The sequence below is a fragment of the Helianthus annuus genome, chromosome 3 (genome assembly GCF_002127325.2).
Source record: "Helianthus annuus cultivar XRQ/B chromosome 3, HanXRQr2.0-SUNRISE, whole genome shotgun sequence".
NCBI lineage: Eukaryota > Viridiplantae > Streptophyta > Magnoliopsida > Asterales > Asteraceae > Helianthus > Helianthus annuus.
In genome coordinates, this window is record NC_035435.2 from 134,935,719 (window position 1) to 134,949,245 (window position 13,527).

Genomic DNA, 13,527 nt, shown 5'->3' on the forward strand with positions numbered 1-13,527 from the left:
ATTTGACAAAGCTAATTGTTGCCATAAGTTTTGAGAAATGGTTTTGTGTGGGGTTGAGGATGCTCGAGATGTGAGATGTAGCTGAAAACAAGTTTAAGAGAGTTGTCGATCGTAGTAGAGAGGAAAAGAAATGGGCTAAGTGTGACTTGAAGTTGCAATGTTAATGACTTAATTTTCTAGGTTCGTGTAAAAAACCACGGATACAACACAAGAACACAATGATTACGTGAACTTTTTTTATTCAACCAATCCTAATTACACCAAAGAACGGAATAGAATAGACGATCTTATCACCTAAACGATGAGAAGAAATTACAGACTCTCTAACACACTGATACACAAAACCTGAATAACACAATCAGATTACAAGATTACAAGACAAACTCTAAATCAATCGGATGCTTTAGGGAAGATGAAGACTAGCGGCGGCGGAGAGAACAAAGACACGTATAAAGTAAATGAATGAAACCCTAGCTAGATAGCAAGATTATATAGCTGACCATTTTATACTTTAGCCCTTCTCCATATCATTGGCCTTTATAACAGCCTTGAACTTTCAGACTTTGAATATCTAGGCCGTCAACAAATAATGAATAAATACAAACCAATATAAGTAGAAATTATAAAATAACCAGATAAAACTTAATAAACAAACAACCAAATCGAATACTTAGTTGGATATATTTGCTGTAACATTCCCCCTCAATTCAGTTGACAAATACATTTAGCAAATAGCATGTAACGCCTCGCTTTTAGTAACCTACCTTATTCCGAAAGTTTATCTTGTGCTTCTATTTTTGAAAACTTGTATTGTCTTTGTATTCGTCTTTCATTTCAACCTCTGTAATTCGAGACTTGAATCATAATAAAAGCTTGATCTTTTTATACCTCTTGTTATACATATTTCGTAAATACTTGATATACATTCGCCATACATGCATACTCGATACAATTTATACACAAATTCAAACTTGTTTATACATGCAAATTCATTCATACATTTGTTTACACATATAATATGCTTACGTATTACACTTATACGCTTAAAACCGGACAAAATACGTGTCACGCCCCCAAAATCCACCATGCGGAGTACCACCACTTGGACGCGTGACTTGACCAGGATCGAGCCACCAATCATACTGAACAACATATTTAAGTAAATGAAGCCAGCCACAATACGATTGGTGACCAAAAGCTAGTTAACCAAGTTTTAATTTAAACAGCGGAAGCATAAACGTAAAGTCCAAAACATAAGTCCATAGTTTAAAAGTTAAAGTTCAAAACGCAAGTTTAATAAATTCATAAGGATTTAAATATTAAGCACGGAACATAACAGTCCGTACACCACAACGACTCCTTCCTCGTGCAAGCTCCAAGCATTTAGCGACCTGTAAGGCATGTAACAACGAGTCAACAACAAAGTTGAGTGAGTTCACCGTTGGTTGATTAGTTTTAAGTTGTTTCTGAAAACGTGGTTTGTCTTTCGTTGGCGTAATTGCCGTGGGGGTTACCCCGTAGTTGAAAGAAAATTTAACCAGTTCATTCTTTATTACCCATACCCTGTCCATGATTAGTGGGGGCTTCCCCATGTGAACTACTAGACCGTATGATATCGACTACTACGCAAGTAAGTTGTGCCCTACATCAGTGTCTATCATCACTGATGGTTTGCCATAGTCCATTAGTACACGCCCGTCCGACTGGCACGGTGTGAGGTTTGTTAAACCTAATAGCGCTATTAACTAATCACCCGCTCGCCATTGGCCTCGGCGATTAAGTCGATATAAAATGAGGGACTTATGATAGAGTTTTGTCTAGTAAGTTTTAAGGTTGTTGTCCTACCCAAGGAGGACGAACGTACGTAGTTCTCCCAAAGAGAATACGTAGGATTAATACTGGCATCCTACCCGAGGAGGATGGCCGTACATATCCTACTTACGTAAGATATGGAGATTCCGTTTTTAATTCTTTAACCCATTCCCAAACCACCGGGAATCCCATGCCTTAGAAAGTGTGTGAACTCACCTCGGTTTGCTCGGTTAGATTCTCAAATATAGCTAACAGTCAAAGTCGGTCAATCACGTCCTAATAGGATTACCACTTAGTTTATTAGTGACTTCAAATAAGCACAAAAAATTCCTACACGCATCTAACACATAACATGCATCACTTTTAATGGTTTATGCCCATATAAGCTTCCCATCCATTCCCGCTCACAAATAAACATACGATATTGCACATAACACTTTTATTAACACATAACATGTTAGATCATTCACAGATAACATATTCGACATTTAGACACGCAAATCACTACTTATGTCGTTTCAACTTAATTATCCGAAACTGGGCTGTTTTCGAGCATTTTAATAAAATAGTTATCTTACTTCAAAAATTCCATTTTTCTTAGCAACCAAGATTTCTCTGCATTTCCTTTTTGTGTTTCTTGCTATTAAGGATGCAAAATGTCAAGTAATGTCCATTTTTATTAGAGAACTTAAATAATGGTTGGGTCACCAAACACTCGCATGCTCTAGATGCTCTAGATGGCACAATTCCTCTTTCCAACTTAAATAATAACATTTTGTAAAATGTGTAGGTCCATATACAAAGTTGCTTGGATGGCAGGCGCCATAGAAGTTCTTCGCCCTCTACTAATAGAATGGCTAGATGAAAAATTTTGGGTGAAATTGGGATTTTAACATATGCAAATAGATATTTTGATAACCACCATGCTTAAAACTGCTCCGTGTTCATAAGCTTTTTGTCTACCCCTGAGTTTTCCACCCATGCATTGAAGTAAGCCCTTTTAAAACGAGGTATAACTAACTTTTTGTACGTTTATTTAGTTTATATAAAGCAACATGAATTTCATGACACTCGAAACAAAGGTGGCAAGACCATCCAAAACCAAAACACATCCTAAATTATCATGTCTTCAAGTATGAGCTACATACATTAAATTCATGAGCTACATAAATATTTAGCTCGTGAATCTACATGTATTTAGTTTAGTTTTACTTATAACTTTACAAAAAGAAACTAAAAAAATTTCTTAGATAGTGCTTATATGAAGTACTCAAGTAACTTTGTGGTTCTCTCATGATACTCTACATGCGTGTGTGTGGATGATCGTGAGAAAAATTAACACTTGACATGTGTAATAAATATTGCAACCATGTGCAATATAGTATATACGGTGTATATATATACACTATATATGCACTATATATGATTTGTTGCATATATGTATTAATGCGATATTAATAATATATGTACATATATAGTAGGGTGGGATTCGGCTACGAAGTCCATTTTTCCTACAAAGTGTACAAAGTCATAAAACACCAAAATTTCAACCATAAAACACATTCAAAACGCAAAAATAACACAGTGAAGATAACTAAAACACATCCAAACCCTATGGGTCCATATAATTTCAAACACACTATCGTAGAACTATGAATATAAAACACAACATAATTGTTGGCAGTGTTGTAAAAGTCGCTAGGCGGTCCCTAGTCGGCCGACTGGGGAGTTGGGAGTAATCGGAGTACTCGGAGAGTACTCGGGGAGTACGCGGACATGGTAAATATAAATAAAATTAATTGTTATATATTATTTATGTGTTAAAATAAGCATAATTCATGTCAACTGGGTATAATTTAAAATGAAACATGTTTAAAGTTCAAATATTCTGAATACAAGTCCGACTAGTCTGAGTACAAGGCCGAGTAGTCCGAGTACAAGGCCGAGTGGTCCGAGTACAAGGCCGAGTAGGTCGATTTTGACCGAGTTTGACCGATTAAAAGTCAACAAACCATGTTGACCGCCTAGACCGACTAGGCCGACTAAGCTCCGACTAGGCCGACTAGGCTCCGACTAGGCCGACTAGGCGCCGACTAGGACCGAGTACTCCCGAGGCCGACTAGTTGAGACCGCCTAGGAGGAAGTCGCCAAGGTGGAGGTCCGAGGACCGAGTACTCGCCGAGTACTCGGCCGAGGAATCCGACTTTTGCAACACTGATTGTTGGTGCACTTGTGTCTGTATTTTGTCTGTATTCGTTCACGATGTAAACGATGTCCTGTTTTGTGTTGTAAGTTGACCAAGTCAACCATCCTCCGGTTTGACTTGGACAACAGTTGGTAAATGTTGAAAGATGATGTTGTGTGTCGAAGGATAACCAATCGAAGGATATTGTAGATCCTTCGATGGCATCGAAAGATAGGCTTCGAATGGTAGACCTCGAAAGGTGATCTTTCGAGGTCCTTGCTGATCCTTCGAAAGCACTATATCCGAAAGATGATCCTTCGGACCATCTATCGGATCCTTCGACCAGACATCATGGGCTGGGTATATATATACCCATGCAGTGTAGTGTGACACATAGAGATGCACACTTAGAGAGACAGACAAGAGTGGAGAGCATTCTGTCCGAAACACACACACACACTTTGAGAGTTTGCAAGTTAGATTTGTAAACATTGTGCTTGTAACCGAAACCTTCATTCGTATTAATACAGTGGTGTTAATCGGCGAAGTCTTGTGTGTTCTTGTGTTTGTTCTTGCATCATCCCGGTTTGCTCGCTAGCTTGGATTCCGCACTCGCTAGTGAGTTTGTATAACAAGGTTTAGGTTTGTTCTCGATCCTCCGAGAGGGACCTACAAGTGGTATCAGAGCTTTGGCTCTTTACCTTGTTTAAAACCGGGTTTTGTTCAAGTTCTTGGTGTGTTTGAACACTTGGTTTAGCACCCGTTTTTGGTGGTTTTCTTGCTTGTTTAAACTGAAAAACGGTTTCTAAACCTTTGGGAGTGTTCAAGGTTGGGTTGGGTAACTTGAAAACTTGTTTTTAAGTAACTTTGTGTTTTCCGGCCATTTTTTTCCGGTCATATCTCCGGTGACTGGTTTGGATAAGGTTGTGTCCATTTTGGGTAAACTTTTTGAAAGTCCAAAAGGTTGGTGAAAAGTTGTTGGCAGACCATATCCTTTCTGCCGAAAGTACTTCACCAACCCATCACCTTTTCACCAACCCGTCAACGTTTCTGTCTGTGTGTCAGACCTCGAAAGATACCTTTCGAGCTCGATAGATCATCCTTCGATCAAGGAGATTCGAAAGATAGCCATCCTTCGAACATCCTTCGAAGTCAGTGTGTTATCCTTCGAGTCAAGGAATCTTTTCGAAAGATCATCCTTCGAGTTACTGTTCATTTCGAAAGATAAGGATCCTTCGTGTAGGAGAATCTTTCGTATTAGTGTTCGAAAGATCAGTATCTTTCAAGTGTGAATCTGTCGAGATCTTTGTACGAAAGATCAGGATCTTTTGTTGTGAATCTTTCGAGACCTTTGTTCGAAAGATAAGGATCTTTCAATCTTCGAAAGATAGGGAGAATCTTTCGAAATCTTCTTTCGAAAGATAAGGATCCTTCGTACAGTCAATCTTTCGAAGTGATTGTTCGAAACTCAACAGTGATCTTACGAACATTGTTGATCCTTCGAACAGGTCGTGATCTTTCGAACAGATTGTATCTTTCAATTCTTATCTGTTTGCACTTAACAGTTTGTGGTTGTGTAGGTTTTTCTCTTAATATTTGATTATCATGAGTTGTACTAGCCCATGGGATTGGAGTACGGATCCACAACCAGATCTAAAACAGATGTCGATGGCTGAATATATGACGAGTACCATACCTAAACAACAACAGTCAATAAGTTCAAGTCAATGGGCAATGGTGTCGAATCAAAATCAAAACATGTAGAATATTTTGGTAGCGAGAGGAGAAGGATATGCAGCTACTAGAAAGACACGCCAGGATCTGTTGAAGAAGAAATTCGAATCATTTCATTTCTTAGAGAATGAAACCCTAAATGATATGACTACTCGTTATTATCATTTGATGTGTGAAATGTGTTATTCTGGTGTTCGTACATCTCAACAGGAAATGGTAGCACGGTTTGCTGATGCTCTACCTCCAAAGTGGAGCCCATTCATAGAGTTTTTAAAGCATACGGGCGTTTTAGATGCTGTCAATGTTAATATCTATGAATTCATTCAGAAGTTGGAGCAAAAGAACGAAGTGGAAATTCGAAAAGCCAAAAGGATTACACCTACTCAAAGCACGGAAGTGTATTTGCCTGGTTTTGGTCCTTCAGCTAGTTCTAGTTCTGTTCAGCAACCGAAGCTTCAAACGGAGTTTGAATCCAATACAAGCTCTTCTCCGTGTCCACAGTTCAATCAAACCCAAGTACAAGCCCAAGTTTCCACAACACAGCCTCAACTTGATCCAAGTGTCGATTGTGGTCCGGACATACAGTTAGAAAACGGTGATCAAACAAGAACTGCGTTCTATGCTGAAATTGTCAAAAATGTCAATGATGATGAACCTTCGGGAAATGATGACAGTTCAGGATATAGTGGCAGCTCGGATGAAGAATCAGGTTTAAATGAAGAATCATATTTAAACGAAAGAACTGATTCTGAAGCTGATAATTTGTCGGATGATGCCAAGGAGACAAAAGGTCAAAAATCTGACTTGATCAAGAAAGCTGATGCTACATCGAGCGAAATGGAGAAGATTCTCACTGAAGATGGATCTTTCTCTTCTCAGACTACCTTTGTGGATAATGTCACAGATTCTACAAGTCAGGTTCAAGCTAAAACTCCTAGCATATGTAGTGATTGTGCCGATATGAAACTTAAATGTGATGAATTGAAACGTGAATCTGAAACGGTTCATAGTCACAATCAAAGTTTGGTTATTGAACTGTCCAAGTGCAGAGAGGCAAACATGGTGTTAACTCAAAACGAAAAGGATTTTAAATCTGTAATTGAAACCCTAAAGAAAAATGTTTCCGAATTGAACAAAGTTGTTTATCATAAACAAGTTAGTATTAACAATTATATTAATCTTGTTGAGGAAACCAAAAAGGAGTTAGCCATTGCCAAATGCGAGCATGATGCTATCAAGCAAAAGTTGGAGAGTTATTCTAACTCCCAATTTGTGCTCGATCACATCATAGACGTTCAAAAACCAAAAGGTAATGTGAAAGGCGTAGGGTATAAGGCGTGTCCACCCCCTTTGAGACACAACTATACCAAAATGCCCGATGAAGAGGAAATGCCTCGGTATGAACCCAGTGTACCTCTTGATGTTGAGGAATTTGCTACTGGCCTAGGGTTCAAACCGGACAATTCATCGGAGGGCTCATCTGATAACAAAGACAAGTCATCATGTGCTTCAAATCAAAGTCCTCCAACCATAGAGGACTATGATTTTTCAGATGATGAATCAGATGTGAGTGACCAGGATGAATCACTTGATGAGACGAAAGGAGTAGAAATTCCAACTGAGAATCATATTCTTTGTGATCCTCCTACTCCTGTCGTGCAACCTGCTGTCAAGCAAGTGATAGATCCTGTCAAAGATGTCAAGAATGACAAGGAAAGTATGTCTGCTGTTAAAAGCAATGACTTGTTGTATACTTTAATCGGTGATAGTAAAATTTATTCAGACAAAGATTTTCCAATCAAAAACGTCAATCAATCCTTGATTGACAAAGTGTTTGAAGATACTATAAACCAGTTTTTGGGAAAGAAAATTCCGAGAGTTACTGTAACTCAATGTAATTCAATTCCAAAAGCTGAAATCAGAAAACAATTTGGAAAACAGAAATCACCGACAAAGCAACAACCAATTGCTTTTAAGGGTAAACAACAACAACGAGCTCCAAAGCCAAAGGCTAAGGTTGAAACAAAAGGAGCTCGTTATCAGAAGAAGAGCAAAGATGTTAAATTTGTAGCATCAAAGGGTACGGATAAAATTGAGACTTTTGAAAACAAATCAAACACCGATTTTGTACAAAAAGTCAAGATTTTGAAGCGTAACAGCGATAACAATTACACCCAACACACAAACGGGTGTGATGAATGAGCAAGTACCTCAGGTTCTACAGGTTCAATGCCAGTCGAACAAATTCTCCTAAGTTTGGTGAAAGGAGAACTTGTTTCAAATGTGGGAAGTCTGGGCACATCATTAAAGATTGCACAAACTTGCCCAAACCAAATTTTGTTGAAAGAACCCCCTCTGAACAAGGTCACTCACAACGTCGTACTGTTTCTCCAAAACATGATAAACGCACTATTAAAGAACAAGAAACAAAACAACGACGTAAAAATGTAAAGGTGATCGAAAAGGCTTTAAAACCGGAAACTGTTAAAAGGAAACCTAGTTTGTCACAACCATTAAAACCAGAAACTGTACATAATACACAATCTGGTAAACAAAAACAAACTTGGAAACCTAAAACAGGTGAAGGTTCAAGGGGAGGTGTTGTGTTTGAAAATTATCAGGAAGTTGAAATTACATTTCTTGATTCTCAGGGGCAACCCAAGTCTATGAAGGCTTGGGTCCCCCTCTCCAACTAATCTCTGAGTGAGTGTGCAGGAAGTTCCAGGAGGAACTATCGATAGTCATAGGATTATTGATAGTGGAATGTCCTTGCACAAGATAGGCGACAGAAGAAATTGTTGCCTTTGGTGGAGAGAGGGAAGAAGAAAAGAAGATAAAAATGTCTGATGGAAGAATATGTTTGAATGAAGTTGCAAAATTCGACCAAATGAAGAACATGCCAAAAGTTGGTTGTTATGGTTTTTGATCGGGTCTCAGGAAAGATTCCAAGGAAATGTACACACCTGCACAACGTCTGAAGCTCAAAGTCAACAAAATGGACGTGTAGTGTACATTTCTTCGCGGTGTGATTGAAGAAGATGTGTGCCTTAGAGTGGATTGAATATCCACACACCATTTCTGAAAGAGAAAGTCAAAGACCTTCGCTGGTGCAATATGGAAGACCAGCCGGACCAGGAGGTTTATGATCTTGTTGCTGTCAAGAGATTCTCCAGTAGCTACAAAATTGACTTTGAAGTCCACACCGGGTGGATATCCAGTTTGGGAGAGTGCTCAGATTCCTTGCAATGCACGAAAAAGTTGCAGGATACGGTTTTTAAAATTTCTAATCTCTCCTATACTTGTTGATTTTTAGGCTGCTATATGAATTATATCGTCTCGTACAGCACTCTTTGGCCTGACACGTTGATCTCGAATATCACCTCACACGTGATTGTTTCTTTATGAAACTCGTCAATGTTGTTATGGTCCACACCGATGACAAACGTGCCGACTTATTTACCAAAGCATTTGACAAATCAAGATTTGACTTTTTATTATTGGTAAACGGCATTAAGGTCAAGCAAGAGTAAACCAACATCGGAAAATCATTTTTGTAAATATCTTTGTGTGTGTTTAAATTTATCTTAGTTTATTGAATTTAGGGGGAGTAAATCCAAAAATCTGAAAATCCAAAAACATCGAAAAATTTCAAAAACACAAAAACAATAGAAAAACAGAAATGAGTTTCCTGGCGAGCAAAAGAGAAAATGATAGTACATCAGTGGTCTATCCAAACCTTTTTTTTAAACCTTAAATGCAAAACGATAAGCAGCTCTATATAAGATGTATCGGTAGGCTCACAATCATTTTAAAGTGTGCAGGGTGATATAAATCTTAAATCGACTGAAGACCAGGTGGGAACCATTCATTGGCATATGGTCTTAGTACCGAAATTTCGTTTGATAGATTGCCGAGGTTCTGAGATATTCGGTCTTTATGCTGCTTATCATCTGGGTATCATGGTTGTATCTTTTACCGAAAAATAACGGGGACGCAAGTCTAGATCTTCCATGATACTATACATACGTGTACATATTACATACTGCATTCGACCTCAATAAGTGATAAACAATCACATGTCCAAAACAAATAAGTGATAAAAATATCACATTTATCCGGGTGTCAAGTTCGTCTCTCTGCTGTACGGAAGTACTGACCTGTTCATGGACTTGCACCTGTGCCCTCATGCATATGAAAATCAAGTTCCTCATCAATAAGTGATTATATCACATAGGGCTTGTTTTCAAATCAAAATAAGTGAGTATCTCACATTTTATACGGTCAAACAGATGATAATCGGTATACTCACCGGTAAGATGAACTCTCGTGCATACCTTGATACAGGAATGTGTCGTGATGTGGATGAACACCGGTCGATAAGTATAAATCATACCTTAACGTATCCCCTCGCCATGATTACATCTGATAAGTTGAGCTTAAGTGGACAACAATACCGATAATTGTTATAGGATGCTTATCTTAATGATAACTAACTGAACAACAAGAGTGTTTTGGCATGACCGTACACTGATATGATTCTCTTACCCTCGAAACTCGCAAAAAGAATGTCTGTATATATTTATTTACTGCTTAACTTTTATTGTTTTTCTTTTAAACAGTTTCGTCGTTTGGTGCATATCAGCACGACATTAGCGGTGATGTCGTTTGATAACACTCAAAGGATTTTAAATTGTTGTCTTTTAATTTCAAAAATACCAAAAAGATTTTAGGCGTGTTTTAATATAAACTTTATAAAAGCCAAAAAGATTTTCTTTCTACTTTATTTTCGATCGTACGATGTTGGAGCTCGAGTCTTCGTTACCTGAAACCTGAACGAAAACCGAATTGACTAAATCTTCATAAACGGTCGAAATTTGCAAGTTTTGAAAGTTAAAGGCTAAAATTGACAAATTTATTAAACTTTCAAACTGTCGGACGGTGTTTGATTGTGACATGGTCATTCGTGTGTCAATTGTTTATGATTAACTATATTCCAAGCAGTTGTTCTCATTATGCGTTTAGATTTCTTGCATGTGCAGATTCTTAAGGCTAGGAGAACATGGTCGATGACAAGCTTCGGGATGAAGACACAACGTGAAGGCACTCAACTGATGAAGATGATCGAGTTGCCGCTGGCCATCATCAACACCACAAGGATCTCACCTCATAAAGTTAAAGTAATTCACGAGCATAACTCAAGGGGGAGCTTATGCCAAGGGGGAGTTTGTCAACACACTTCCTACATGATACGGGTAGTTTGTTGATACACTCTCTGCTTTCAATACGTGAAGACTTTGAAGATCCTCCGACAATGAAGACTTGAAAGGACATCAGAGTTTTGGTAACTCGAAGACCAAAGACCGTCGAAGTTCGAGACGAGTCTACAACTATAGAAGATAAAGACAAAGCTACAGCCAAGGGGGAGTTTGTTGGTGCACTTGTGTCTGTACTTTGTCTGTATTCGTTCACGATGTAAACGATGTCCTGTTTTGTGTTGTAAGTTGACCAAGTCAACCATCCTCCGGTTTGACTTGGACAACAGTTGGTAAATGTTGAAAGATGATGTTGTGTGTCGAAGGATAACCAATCGAAGGATATTGTAGATCCTTCGATGGCATCAAAAGATAGGCTTCGAATGGTAGACCTCGAAAGGTGATCTTTCGAGGTCCTTGCTGATCCTTCGAAAGCACTATATCCGAAAGATGATCCTTCGGACCATCTATCGGATCCTTCGACCAGACATCATGGGCTGGGTATATATATACCCATGCAGTGTAGTGTGACACATAGAGATGCACACTTAGAGAGACAGACAAGAGTGGAGAGCATTCTGTCCGAAACACACACACACACTTTGAGAGTTTGCAAGTTAGATTTGTAAACATTGTGCTTGTAACCGAAACCTTCATTCGTATTAATACAGTGGTGTTAATCGGTGAAGTCTTGTGTGTTCTTGTGTTTGTTCTTGCATCATCCCGGTTTGCTCGCTAGCTTGGATTCCGCACTCGCTAGTGAGTTTGTATAACAAGGTTTAGGTTTGTTCTCGATCCTCCGAGAGGGACCTACAATAATAATCAACATAAAACACACTAATGTTAGTCATTCGATAATCAAAGCCTTGTCATCCAAAACAAAACACAAAACCCACAAATATGATGTTTTAGTAATCTTCACTTTGTTATTTATAGGTTTTGAGTGTGTTTTATGGTTGAAATAATGGTGTTTTATTACTTTTTAGACTTTGTAGGAAAAATGAACTTTGTAGCCAACTCCCATATACAGTATATGATATATACATGTATCCCCGATATATATTACACATGTCCAATATTGAGGTTTCTAGTTTTCTTACGAATAAAATTTTTTTCATAACCATCTCCCTATATATATATACACAATGAGAATGTTGAGACCTATCTTCCGCATATATTTTTTGAAATTTTGAATTAAACAATTTTAGATATTTCAAATTGAAATGATGGTTGGGTCACCACTCGCCAAACAACGGTATGCTTCAAATAGCACAATTCCTCCTACCAACCTTGTCAATATAGAATTCAATCAGCCTATTTTTTCTATTTTTGTTGATCCACCTCTAAACGATTAGTATTCTTCGAATAAAGCCGCCACATGATGAGTGGCGGATATAGGTTTAGACTAAGGGGTTCTTTGGTAGCTACATAATAATTCCATTAAGAGACTACCTCTAAACCGATAATAAGTAGAGTGTGTTTGGACCAAATGTCTATGGAGTGGTTGATTATCTCACCTCTTTATCCCACATCTGCAAAAAAAATTTCCCTTTCTCTTCTCCCAAACGCCTTTGTTCCACAAATATCAAAATGCATCCCAGAACAAAGAAACCCATTGAAGCTGGATGAACACAACCATCCATAAGGGCAGGTACATGGGGGCCAGCTCGGACGACCACCCAAATGCCTTTCCTAAATCGGAGGCGGTGGCGAGATAGTTCAACTGCATCTACGACACCGCCAAGACCTTCTTCAGCTTCGATGAATAGGCAGAGAAATCGAAATTGGTGCCTGTGAATGCCTTTGGATCCATATGTTGCTCATCAGAATCATCCATTTCCGAGATTGCTCGGCCATCCCCCGCCTCGTGCAGATCAATTGACCGGTGATTCCCGCAAAATTAAGGAATTGTTGGTTGGTTTTCAAGATTGCGACCATCAGGTACATCTAATCGACCTTTATCTTTGCGTTAATTCGAAGATTCCGACCACAAATCCTATTATTATACTTCAATCAATAAAGAATTAGGTTTTATTTGATTTGTTTATACAGGAACAGAAGAAAAAGATCATTCATGGCAGGAGCAATTTTATACAGGAACAGAAGAAGAAGATCATTCATCGCCAACAGGTTGCTTCCTTGAATTTTTTATTTGATTCAACTTATATGAAAAAAAGAAAAATATTCATAGATCAGGAGGAGAGGGGTGGAGAGAGTGTTCGAAGAGTTGGAAGACATTGGACCATGCATGTCTTTGTGTGTGAGGAAGAGGACGCACAGAGGTTTGAAGACATTTTTTTGATGAAATGTCTTCTAAAAAACAAACGGTCTGCAGAGCTCAAATATGTCTGCGCGGCGCAGACATAAGAGACCAGAAAAGGTTTTTCTAAAAAAAAAAACACCCTGTCTGTTGTGTTGTGGAGTTCAAGAAATAGAACAAAAAAAAAAGAAACATGATAAGCAAGAAATGTAAACTTTGGGGAGAATAGAAAACCATCACATGTGATGTTTGGTCACATCAAAGGCCCACGACGGGAGTTGCAC